Source organism: Thermobia domestica, chromosome 8, assembly GCF_964235325.1.
Source record: "Thermobia domestica chromosome 8, izTheDome1.hap1.1, whole genome shotgun sequence".
NCBI classification, from domain to species: Eukaryota; Metazoa; Arthropoda; class Insecta; order Zygentoma; family Lepismatidae; genus Thermobia; species Thermobia domestica.
Genome location: NC_137461.1, coordinates 44915168 through 44925800, shown reverse-complemented (window position 1 = coordinate 44925800; position 10633 = coordinate 44915168). Strand labels below are relative to the sequence as shown.

Sequence of the window (10633 nt, the reverse complement as noted above, 5' to 3'; positions counted from 1 at the left end):
ACGAAATCTAATTAATGTCTCGACTAATAGCTTTTTGTCTAAGGAACAATGTCTTTCAATTTGAAAAAAATGAAATGAAATCTTTAAGTTTTACGTCCCACGGTTATGCCGGTGAGGCTAAAGGAGACGGTGATTATGAGAAATGAATGAAATGGTGGAATGAAGAAAGTGGGAGGAAACGGGAGAACCCCGAGAAAACCCACGAGACGGTGTTTGTCTCCCACAAAGTCCACACGGCGCGACCTGGGATCGAACCAGGGACCCCAAGCACCGGAGGTGAACGCTCTACCACTGAGCCACCGCGCCCCCCATCTTTAAATTTGAACACACTATTTTTCGACAGGATGATGGATTAGCTATCCTTTCTCCAATACTTTCTAATTTGGTACTGGACATGTTTGAAACCAATATCTTTCCTAAATTTCCTTGTATTAGATATTTTCGATATGCTGATGATACTTTGATTTTGTACAAGAAGCCTCAAGAATTAAATAAACTATTCGATGGGTTTAATCAAATCCACCCTAGAATAAAATTTACGAAGGAACTTGGAGAAAATGGTGCTCTTAAATTTCTTGACATTACGACTATAAGACATGACAATAAATTTGTTACTTCGGTATACCGTAAACCTTCTGCTGGTACAAAATATATCAACCTTAAATCATCACATTCAAGGATTCAGAAATTAAATATTTCGAAAAAAAAAGTTTTTAGGAGAGCCCTTTTACTTTCAGACCTCTGTGAGGATCTCAACAACTAAGTACACTATTTATTACAAATTGGACAGGAAACTAGTTTCCAAAAATCTTTATTGTTCAAATAGTACAAACAGATACAACAGGAGATTGTCGGCACCCACCATCAACCAACAACAAATCCCGTAACTAACAGATGTATTGGTGTCCTTTTGGTTCCACATTTTTCAGCAAAAATTAAGAAAATTCCGCAAAGACACAACATCAAAATTTCAGAAGTTCCTCCAAAATCTATAGATAAATATATAACAAATTTTAAAGCGTCTTTTACTGACCCTTTACAAAGCAGTAGCGTCTATCGGGTGTGATGTGTGATAAATGTCAGTGTGATAAAGTGTATATAGGTCAAACAAAAAGAAACATTTGTACATAGAATAACTGAATAATTTCGTACCTCGAAATCTCGGAATGCGCAACAGCTATCCAGTCTAGCAACGCATCTTAGAGATTATAATCATCATATCGTGAAATCATATTTCATTGAAAAAGCAAACACAGCAATGGAACGAAAAATTAAAGAATCATATTATATTCACAAAGAAAGGCCCTCACTTAATCTGCATCGAGGAGAAATAAATTTCATTTGGAGAAATCTTTTCACTACATACTTTCACCATTTGGAAAGCAAGAACAAAAAACAGTGAACAGCACTGTACAATGTCAGTGAGTGTCTATTTCCGTGGGTTTTATGTTTGACAGAAGATTTGTCTTTTTACATATCTTAACCTTTTAACCATTTTTTACTCTTCTTTCAAGTTTTTTAATCCTTTTTCAGGTCTAGCACAGGCCAAAGAAGGAAGTAGCATCTTCCGAAAGCGCTACCTGTTGCCATATAGAAGAAAATTCTGCTACATATTTTTTTTTTTCGGTAAGTAGATCCCTTTTTGCTTACTCATTGAATATAATAACCGCTCGCAATATTCTCTTATTGTATATTTCTGGTCAATACCGAATCATGACGATGTGAGATTGCTATTGCTCTGCTGTCTTTAGCAAACCGCAATTTGGTTTTTGGTTTCTGCTAGTATATCCGAATATCCAAGATTTGCTAGTACAATTTTTCTTCCAATATTATTAAGAATTATGATTGAACTACTGTAAAATTCATGTATGTTTTATATCTTTTATATTTTCGCAATGAGCTGTTTAACTTTCTTCTTTTGTGTTAAATTTATTAGCATTTATTTATTTTTAGCCGTTGGCTTTGTCATGTGCGAATTACAGTTAAATTTAAATACTTAACAAAACAATTGAATATCAAAACGTGCAACAAATTAACGGAATAATAAAAGAAATATCCTAGAAATAATAAACGTATCTTGAAATTATAACTTGATGTGTAATGGAACTTAAAAAGTCTATTACTATTTTCTTATCGTGCAAAGAAAATTTTATCTGTAATAAAATTTTATTTCAATAACAGACTAACAAATTTCCGAAATGACTATAATGAAGAATAATAACTTGTAACCTTTTCCTTTAAAGTCATACATCTATTTTTATCCTTCTGGATTTTATTACATTTGTATGATTTCCATTTCCTATGAACTTTATCTTTTTATGTTCTCTTACGTATAGCTGTATTTGTAATTTTCAATTAAGTTAAAAAGTTCGTTACTAAATTCTCAATCAATATATATTACTCTCAATTTTTGCCTAATTATTTTAAATTTAAAATTTAACAAATATATGATGATGATGATATATATAGATATATTGTTATACATTTTTAAATTTTTAAAATAACAATGATTATTAAAAAACTGTTATAATGAAAATTTAAAATTAAACAGTAAGCATCTATTCTTCGGCACTTTGTTCCCATAATGTTCGGCAGGTAGTACTAAATCTTCTGCTTTCAAAGGCTCCAAGCTGTCATGTTATGTCACTGTCTTGACGTACGGTACAGCATTCATGCCGTAATTTTTCATATAAACTTATGGACTGTGAGCTGTCTCTCCATACTCCTTGCTCGGTTGCTACATAAATTGATGCACCAATGATGTCTGTTTTTACTCCTAACCTCCCTTCTTCGCAATTACAGAAGAAAGACTTCTTCTAGCTCTTTACTAGTGGGTAACGTTCCCATTATAGCCGACACGTTCCCACGTTGAATGGCTATGTTTATGCGTTGAATCAGGAAACTTTTTGCTCGATTATTTCCTTATTTAATCGATAGACGGTGGCCGATTTCTTTTATAAATTTGAGGCCTCCTCCTTTCCAAGAACCGCTAGACTCAATTGCTATTGCGACAAAGCAATAATTATCGAGTAGATTGCTATATTTTTTCCTTTTTTCTTTCGCTCTTCGAGCAGCTACGAGTCCAGCTTGTACTGAGGCATATTGTAGGTTGGAGGGGGCAAAGGTGTCTGAACATGTGAAGTCCCAAATCAATGCCTTTCCTTTCTTCCAAGGTACTAATGTCATACCATCAGGTCTTTTTCCGTCAGATCGGCTGCATCCAATCAGTTCCCTCGCTGCTGGGACTCCTGCTGGTATTAATTCTCTTAATATTATATCATTATACTTGAATGACGTGGGTGTCTGCCTGCGCTGCTTTTGCAAGACAAACCATGTAATCCCTTTTTATCTACAAAGGTATTACAAATGGGGCAGTGGTGTGGTTCACATATATCTGCTCCAACCGTAGTGCAACTGACACTCGGAAGCTCTCATTGGATAGGTGTAGGCCCAGAGATGGTGATGGTAGAGCTTGAAGCCATGCTCCGTTTTCTGGGGACATGACTGCTAAAAGTCTTGCTTTATCTTCAATGTTATTTGTAGTCTGCAATAAAGGAGCTGCCTGGCAATTAACAATGGGACTGATTGTTACGATTTTCGAGAGCCGGAGGGTCTAACCCAACTAAATTTGTCCATTTAGCTATGCAGTCCATCACATCTGGATTGGTGATTTCGTCGTTATCCCATTGAAGAAGAGAACTAACTATTTGACTTGCACCGCAGAAAGACGCTAAAAGAGATGGAATAGCCATATCTGTGGCGCGATGGATTCCAAGGCCTCCATTTTTGACTGGTAAAGAAGCTTGTATCCAAGAGTTGTTATTAAGAGAACAATTGAGGATGGATTCCAGACCAGTTTTAAGAGTATCGTCGTACTTTTCCAATAGAGCATCTTCCTTCCAAGATGGAGAGCATTGGAGGAAATAAAATATTCTCGGCATTCCAAATGAAGTTTAACAGGTAAAAAGCAGAATGGGCTGAAAGCTTGGAAAGTCGTGACAAAAAAATTCTAGTTTTGAGGTTTTGTTTTAACAAAAGAGACACTGACCAAAGCTTAAAACCCACTTTATTTTAAATTATAATTTGTAACTGTTTCGGATATCTAGCATATCCTTCTTCAGACACTATCGAAATTAATGAAAATACAGACATATATATAAATGTTGTTATAACAAAGTTTAAATTCTTTAACCGTCATATATAGTCATATAACAAGTATATATGACAAGTATAACAAGTATATATAACAAGTATATAGTCATATAACAAGTATATAGTCATAATTCTTTAACCGTCATATATATAGTCATATAACAAGTATATATGACAAGTATAACAAGTATATATAACAAGTATATAGTCATATAAAAATGACTATATATATGACGGTTAAAGAATTTAAACTTTGTTATAACAACATTTATATATATGTCTGTATTTTCATTAATTTCGATAGTGTCTGAAGAAGGATATGCTAGATATCCGAAACAGTTACAAATTATAATTTAAAATAAAGTGGGTTTTAAGCTTTGGTCAGTGTCTCTTTTGTTAAAACAATCAATCCAAAGCCATGAATAGTCTTACTATTGAGGTTTTGTCTAGTAACATTTTGCTCCGTGCCTCTGTTGAGATAGCTGAACCTAAAAGCTCTGCATTACTTGGTGTAAGGAGCTGAATACCAGGTGCTGATTTATTAAATATATCATAGAGGTTCTTAATTTGTTCTTCTGTAGCACCGAGGAATCCTACTTCGCATTTAGAGCAATTTAGCGATAAGCCAATTCATGATGCATGTGTACGAATGCTGTCTAATGTTTGTGGTATTACGTCTGTATTTCCAGCTATTGTTCCATCATCCAAATACCAGACAGATCTGCGTTTATATTATTAACAATTGGTTGGAGAGTCATAGCAAACAGTGCTGGACCTAACGGATCACCTTGTTGAACAGCTCGCTGTGATAGAATAGTGTTATCTCCTATATATAGGTTGCTTGGTTGAGAATAGCATTGAGAGATGTACGAAAAATATGCTGGAAAATTATTTTTAACAGATAGCAAACGGTAGAAATTCTCAATATCTCTCTGTGTGTGTTTTTTATTTGCGAATTTTTAATTTTGATTTCTGCATTCGATAGAACATCAACAATTATCTCAGAAAGTAATGAACTTTTTTGTGTCGTTCTTACCGTTCCGGAGATATTGACCAAACACGTTCCGATGTCGGGAGATTTAATCAGCCATATCTAGCGAACCGTAAGTCATAGAGAGATGATATTGGTGTTGATCAATATTTAAGGAAATGACGAACACTTTGGTACCAAATAGTAATCGATGGTCATTGGCAAACTGGCGACCGTTCCCCAGATATTGGCCAAAAAAGTTCGGATTTCGGAAGATTTAGGGAGCAATATGTCGGGAAACGTAAGTCATAGATAAATGATATTTTTTAATATCGAGCCCTCGATTTTGAGCATGTATCTTTATAAAACGTTTCAACAAGTTTCCTCCTTCATACAAACTAAACATTTTCCTGTCACTTCAGATTATACGGTTCGAGAAGTCTTGTGGTTTGTTGATGTGTGTCCTTGCGAACTCTAAGGGAGCATGTGTGCATATGCATCTGTTAGTTTGACCTGCACAGCAGAGCAAATAATACGAGTACAGTTACATGTCTCTGCACTTCATTCCAGACCTAAAGTTGTTTTCAGGTTTAAGGCAGCAGCGAATGGGTTTGCTGCGTTAGCTTCGATAATCGAAACATTTTGGCCTTCTGTTGTCACATGCGGTCTACTCACTTTCCCTTTAGTTTGTAATCCTTGTTCCCCTTCTGCTTCGAATCGTTCAATTCAATATCTTACTGTTTTAATACCCAGGCTCATGGCTAGAGCAACTTGCTTTTTAGGCATTCCAGTTTCTCATATACAATTATTCTTTTACTATTTATAAGAGACAAACAGCCTACCATCTTTTTTAAAAAAGCAATTTGCCGTAGACAGCAACAGTTCTTTTCAAATTAGTTCTTGAAATGCTCTTGGATCATTCTCAACTGGTTTATTTTTGCAGTTCATCCTCAGTTTCCATAATATTTCTTTCTTTTGGTGTTCTTCTGTTTATCTGTATTTTTCTTTTCTCTATGATGTCCAAGTTCAAATTAGCATTATCTTTCTTTAGTAAGGACATTTGTATAGCTAACTCATGGATGTCCTATTTCTGGTCATTAAATCATCGTTAATTACTATTTTTTATTTGTACCGACTGTAACATGCTTGGCTTCTAGTGAATTCTATAAATTCAACGGAGGCCAGCACAAGGATTATTAATAGATATCGTGGGAAATATAATACTAATTTTAAAGCAACAATTTTATTAACATGAAAAGTATATGCTTTTTTATACACGTTAAACAAGTAGTGAAAATGTAACGAAGAACAACAAGTAATATAAATATGCAATATCGAAATAGTAATTTAAATACGGTATCTTTTATATAATTTAAACCATTAATTTCGTAAAGTCTCAAGACGAATAACAAGTTTAATAATTTTAATTGTGAGCACAAATGATTAGTTTGCATAAGGCCTCGTGGCAGGTTAAATTTAGAAGGTTAATATAGACCAAATATATTTTTCCATGAGACCTAAATATGCCGGGATGATACCTAAAGACTTCCTTTTCCATTTACACATAGTCTAAATAAAATTGAAGAATTACATTTTTATAGATTAAATCCTTTAAATAGAAGTAAATTATTTATGTCTTTACTCCTTACCTGCGAAATCCAAAGTGAGGCAAAATTCGTTACGGCCCGGCTTAGTTCTCGACCTGGTACCGAAATTGCCCACCAGATGGTAGCTCACTTCAGACATAGGCCTGTCAATTATAGATTATCTCTCCCTCTATGTAGTTTTCATCCTTTGCGCTCTTACAAATGTTCTAATACAAAATACATACAAAAAATACATTTATTGGGACTATTACGTTACATAATATATCCTACCCCTCTCTCTCTATAGGATACTAACCTTACTACAAAAGGAATAGTCCACAATAAATGGAATATGAATTGTTGACCAAAAATTTCCTACTTACAGTTTTCCAGAATCTTACAATAAACTACCCTCTTACATATTACATCTTATTGCCATGCCTGCTTTACAAAGTATTAGGAGGATATGGAATACTTCTCTCTGCAAAGAAAAAAATAATAAACCCACAGAAAATATCTAACAATGATTACAAGGTAACATATACATATTAAGATTCATTATTATCAACATAAGGTTTAATATGATTTATGTGTCTCTTAATGATAACACTAGGTTGATCACATTTTCTTAACCAAAGGGTGTTTAACGTAGGTTTATTAATGACCTCAAATGGCCCATAAAATAAGGGGGATAATTTAGGTGTATAATGTTTAAGTAATGAAGCCTTTTGAAACTTCCTAACCAATATCTTCTGACCTTCCGAATAATTACTAGGTTCTCTATTTTTATTATAACATTTCTCCTTTCTACGCCAGGCTTTATCAATGTTGATGATGACTCTCCTCAACCTTTCTTCTTTATCCGGCGCCTTAGTTAACTCGTCGAAGTTTATTTCCCACAACACGTCCAAAGGTGTATAAAGTTTCCTCCCAAGAAACAATTCAGATGGCTCGTATCCCGTACTCTCACTCTTGCTGATATTTAAGGTGAATTGGATTCTATCCAACAGTTCAGCCCAATTATTCTGATGTTCATTACAATAAACACGGAGCATGTTCTTAAGCACTCTGTTCACTCTTTCACAAAGGTTACTGCTAGGATTGTACGGAGCTGTACTCACATCCTGGATACCTAAACTAAAGAGAAATTGTTTCATGTGATGACTACAGAACACCTGAGCACGATCATGAATGATTTTCTGAGGTTGTCCAACTAACATGAACAACTTCATTATATAACCTTGGAATTCAAGGAACGCAAAGGTTGAAGCATGACGAATCGTGATGCTGCGTCCGTAATGACGAGAATATGACGATAAGGTCCAGAATTTGGAAGCTGGCCAACAGTGTCCAAATACCAGCTGTTGTTCGGCGTAGTAACTTTCCTACTGTAGTAAATTCCTTGTTTTTTTCTGTTGGTGTCCTTGCAGAGTTGGCATCGCTGACATCCTTTCACGTATTCTCTGACGTCACGGTATAAGGTCTTCCAGGTACATCTAGAGGCTATCTTCGCTATCGTCTTGGAATATCCAGCGTGAAATCCGCCCATCTCATCACTATGAAAATATTTCATGATAGGATACACCATTTCCTTAGGGATGACTATCCTCCAACCATGGTTTCTTCTGCCTCGGGTCTTCTTCATTAAGATTCCGTCCTTAAGACAGAATTCATCCGCCCTTTGACCTCGCCGCACTTCTTGGATAATATTCCGAACTTCAGGGTCTTCCATTTGATGTTCTTTTAACGGTTTGCTAAACAAGGGTGAACTCCAAAAATTGGCGAAACTAAGGTTGACTGGTTTCCCTTCGAATTCTTCAATTTCATTAACTGAAGGATCATTAGTATAGAATTCCACACCATTGTTCGTGCGCGAAATAAAATCAGATAAAAAGTTCTGCTTACTGCGGAGATAAACAACCTTGAAGGAATATTTAGATAGTTTTTCAATTAATGTACCATACTTACGTTGACGCTTATGATTCCGTAACAACCACGTGACTGATGAATTATCACAAAAAACAGTAAATGGTTTTATAAGATACATTTCAAATTTTTCGATAGCTAGAAGAAGAGAACGTAGTTCAAGTTCGTATATGCTTTTAGACCAATCTACTGATGAAATATTCTTAGAGAAGAATGATACGGGTCTAAGAAGGCCGTCATCATCATATTGAGAAAGTATAGCGGAATGTTTCTTGTAAGTGCTATCTACATGAATGACAAAGGATTTATTCATGTCTGGTAATTGTAATACAGCATGTTCAACAAATGCTTGCTTAATATTATTATAGGCTTCATCTTCCCTCTCACCCCAGTGAAATTTTATTTTATTAGATCTTAAACGGTGAAGAGGTTCCATGATTTCAGCATAATCTTTCACGTATTTACGGAAATAATTGAAATACCCACAGATACGATTTACACCTTTCTTATTTTTGGGCTTAGGTAATTTAAGAATTGTGTCAATCCTTTCCGGATCAATTCTAGTTTCTCCCGCTTCAAATTCATAACCCAGGAATTTGATTTTAGTTTGGAAAAGTTGTGTTTTCCTTTTTGAAACTGTAATTCCCCATTTTCGAAAACGTTCGAGAATTTCCTCTAATACTCTTTTGTATGTTTCAATATCTGAGGCATGAATAAGGAAATCATCTTGAAAAATTTCAAGATTTTTACCTACTATGTCCCCAAAGATTTTGTACATGAAACTAGTAAGAACATATGGGCTCAAACGAAATCCCATTGGGAGAACTAAATGTTCTAGTAAACGGTTAGGTGTACAAAATGTAGTATATTTTCTACTACTCTCAGAGATAGAGAACTGATAGAAACTTTGCTTTATATCTAATCTTCCGAAGATGGTATCCTTTCCTAAATTCGCTATAGTAGCTTCTACATGCGGGGATGGATAACTGTTAACCCTTACTTTCTTGTTGATTTCAGAGTATGCTATAACAAGTCTAGGAGTACCGTCCTTATTGTGAACTAAAAAGCACGGAGACGAATAAGGAGAGAAATCGACCTCACGAACCACTCCCTTGTCAATAAGCTGATTTATATATTCATTAAGAGCTTTTAGTTTAGGGCCTGTAATTTGATATGGGGGGAGAAGTACTGGAGTTTCATCCTCCATTTCTATTTCATAAGTGAACCCCTTTATTGTCCCTAGTTGTTCAGTGATGACGTCACTGTATCTCTCACAAAGATTTTCAACATAACATGGTAAATCTGGGTATTGTTCTACAAGTTTAACTGAAAGAGAGGAAGTATTATCAAAATTACAATTGTCAGAATCACATTCATCATATATGTCATTAAAGCTATTTGATTTATTATGATAATAAACGAGGTATTCACTACCTGGTTTCTTTGTTGTGGCCTGGTCCTCCGGTCCACCGGAATCTGCTGCCAGAAAGGTACAGTGCTGTTTCTGCTGGGCACCTTGTTTATTGGTTTTTGGTTTCCAGTGTCCTTCCCGAACGATCCTTTGTCCATTGCGCCTCTCACTAGAGTGACTCCGGACCGCATCGGAGACGCTGGAATGAGATATAGGACGAGTAGTTTCCATTGGAGACAAATAATCCCTCCAAAATAGAGGAACAGTAAGATTCTTCTGTTCTATTATAAATCGTTTGGCACTCAATTTGATATCAGCTTTCCATTTTAAAAGAAAGTTATTTCCTAACAACAAATTAAAATGTGGAGAGTTTATGATGTAAAATGTTTCACTGAATTCACAACCTTGAATTGAAAATTTAATTTCTGTGTTTTCATGAAGTTCAACCAAATGACCATCAATAGTGGTAGTCACTAATTCTGCTGAAGTAGGTTTTATAGGAACACGACACATAATTTGGCGTAAATATTTTCTGCTTATCAAATTGATACTAGAAGCTGTGTCCAATAAACAAGAGTTTGTGATGCC

General features: G+C 35.1%; 1 long non-coding RNA gene and 1 other non-coding gene across 2 annotated transcripts; both read right to left on the bottom strand.

The window, feature by feature from the left end:
* Positions 1 to 234: 234 nt before the first annotated feature.
* On the bottom strand, positions 235 to 306 carry TRNAR-CCG (transfer RNA arginine (anticodon CCG)). Its single transcript has one exon. It is a non-coding gene; the product is annotated as a tRNA-Arg (tRNA).
* A 6088-nt stretch (positions 307 to 6394) lies between these two features.
* On the bottom strand, positions 6395 to 10316 carry LOC145691709 (uncharacterized). The gene is made up of 2 exons (XR_014132504.1): positions 10069 to 10316; positions 6395 to 7189 (listed from the first exon to the last, which is right to left on the bottom strand). It is a non-coding gene; the product is annotated as an uncharacterized LOC145691709 (long non-coding RNA).
* Positions 10317 to 10633: the final 317 nt, after the last annotated feature.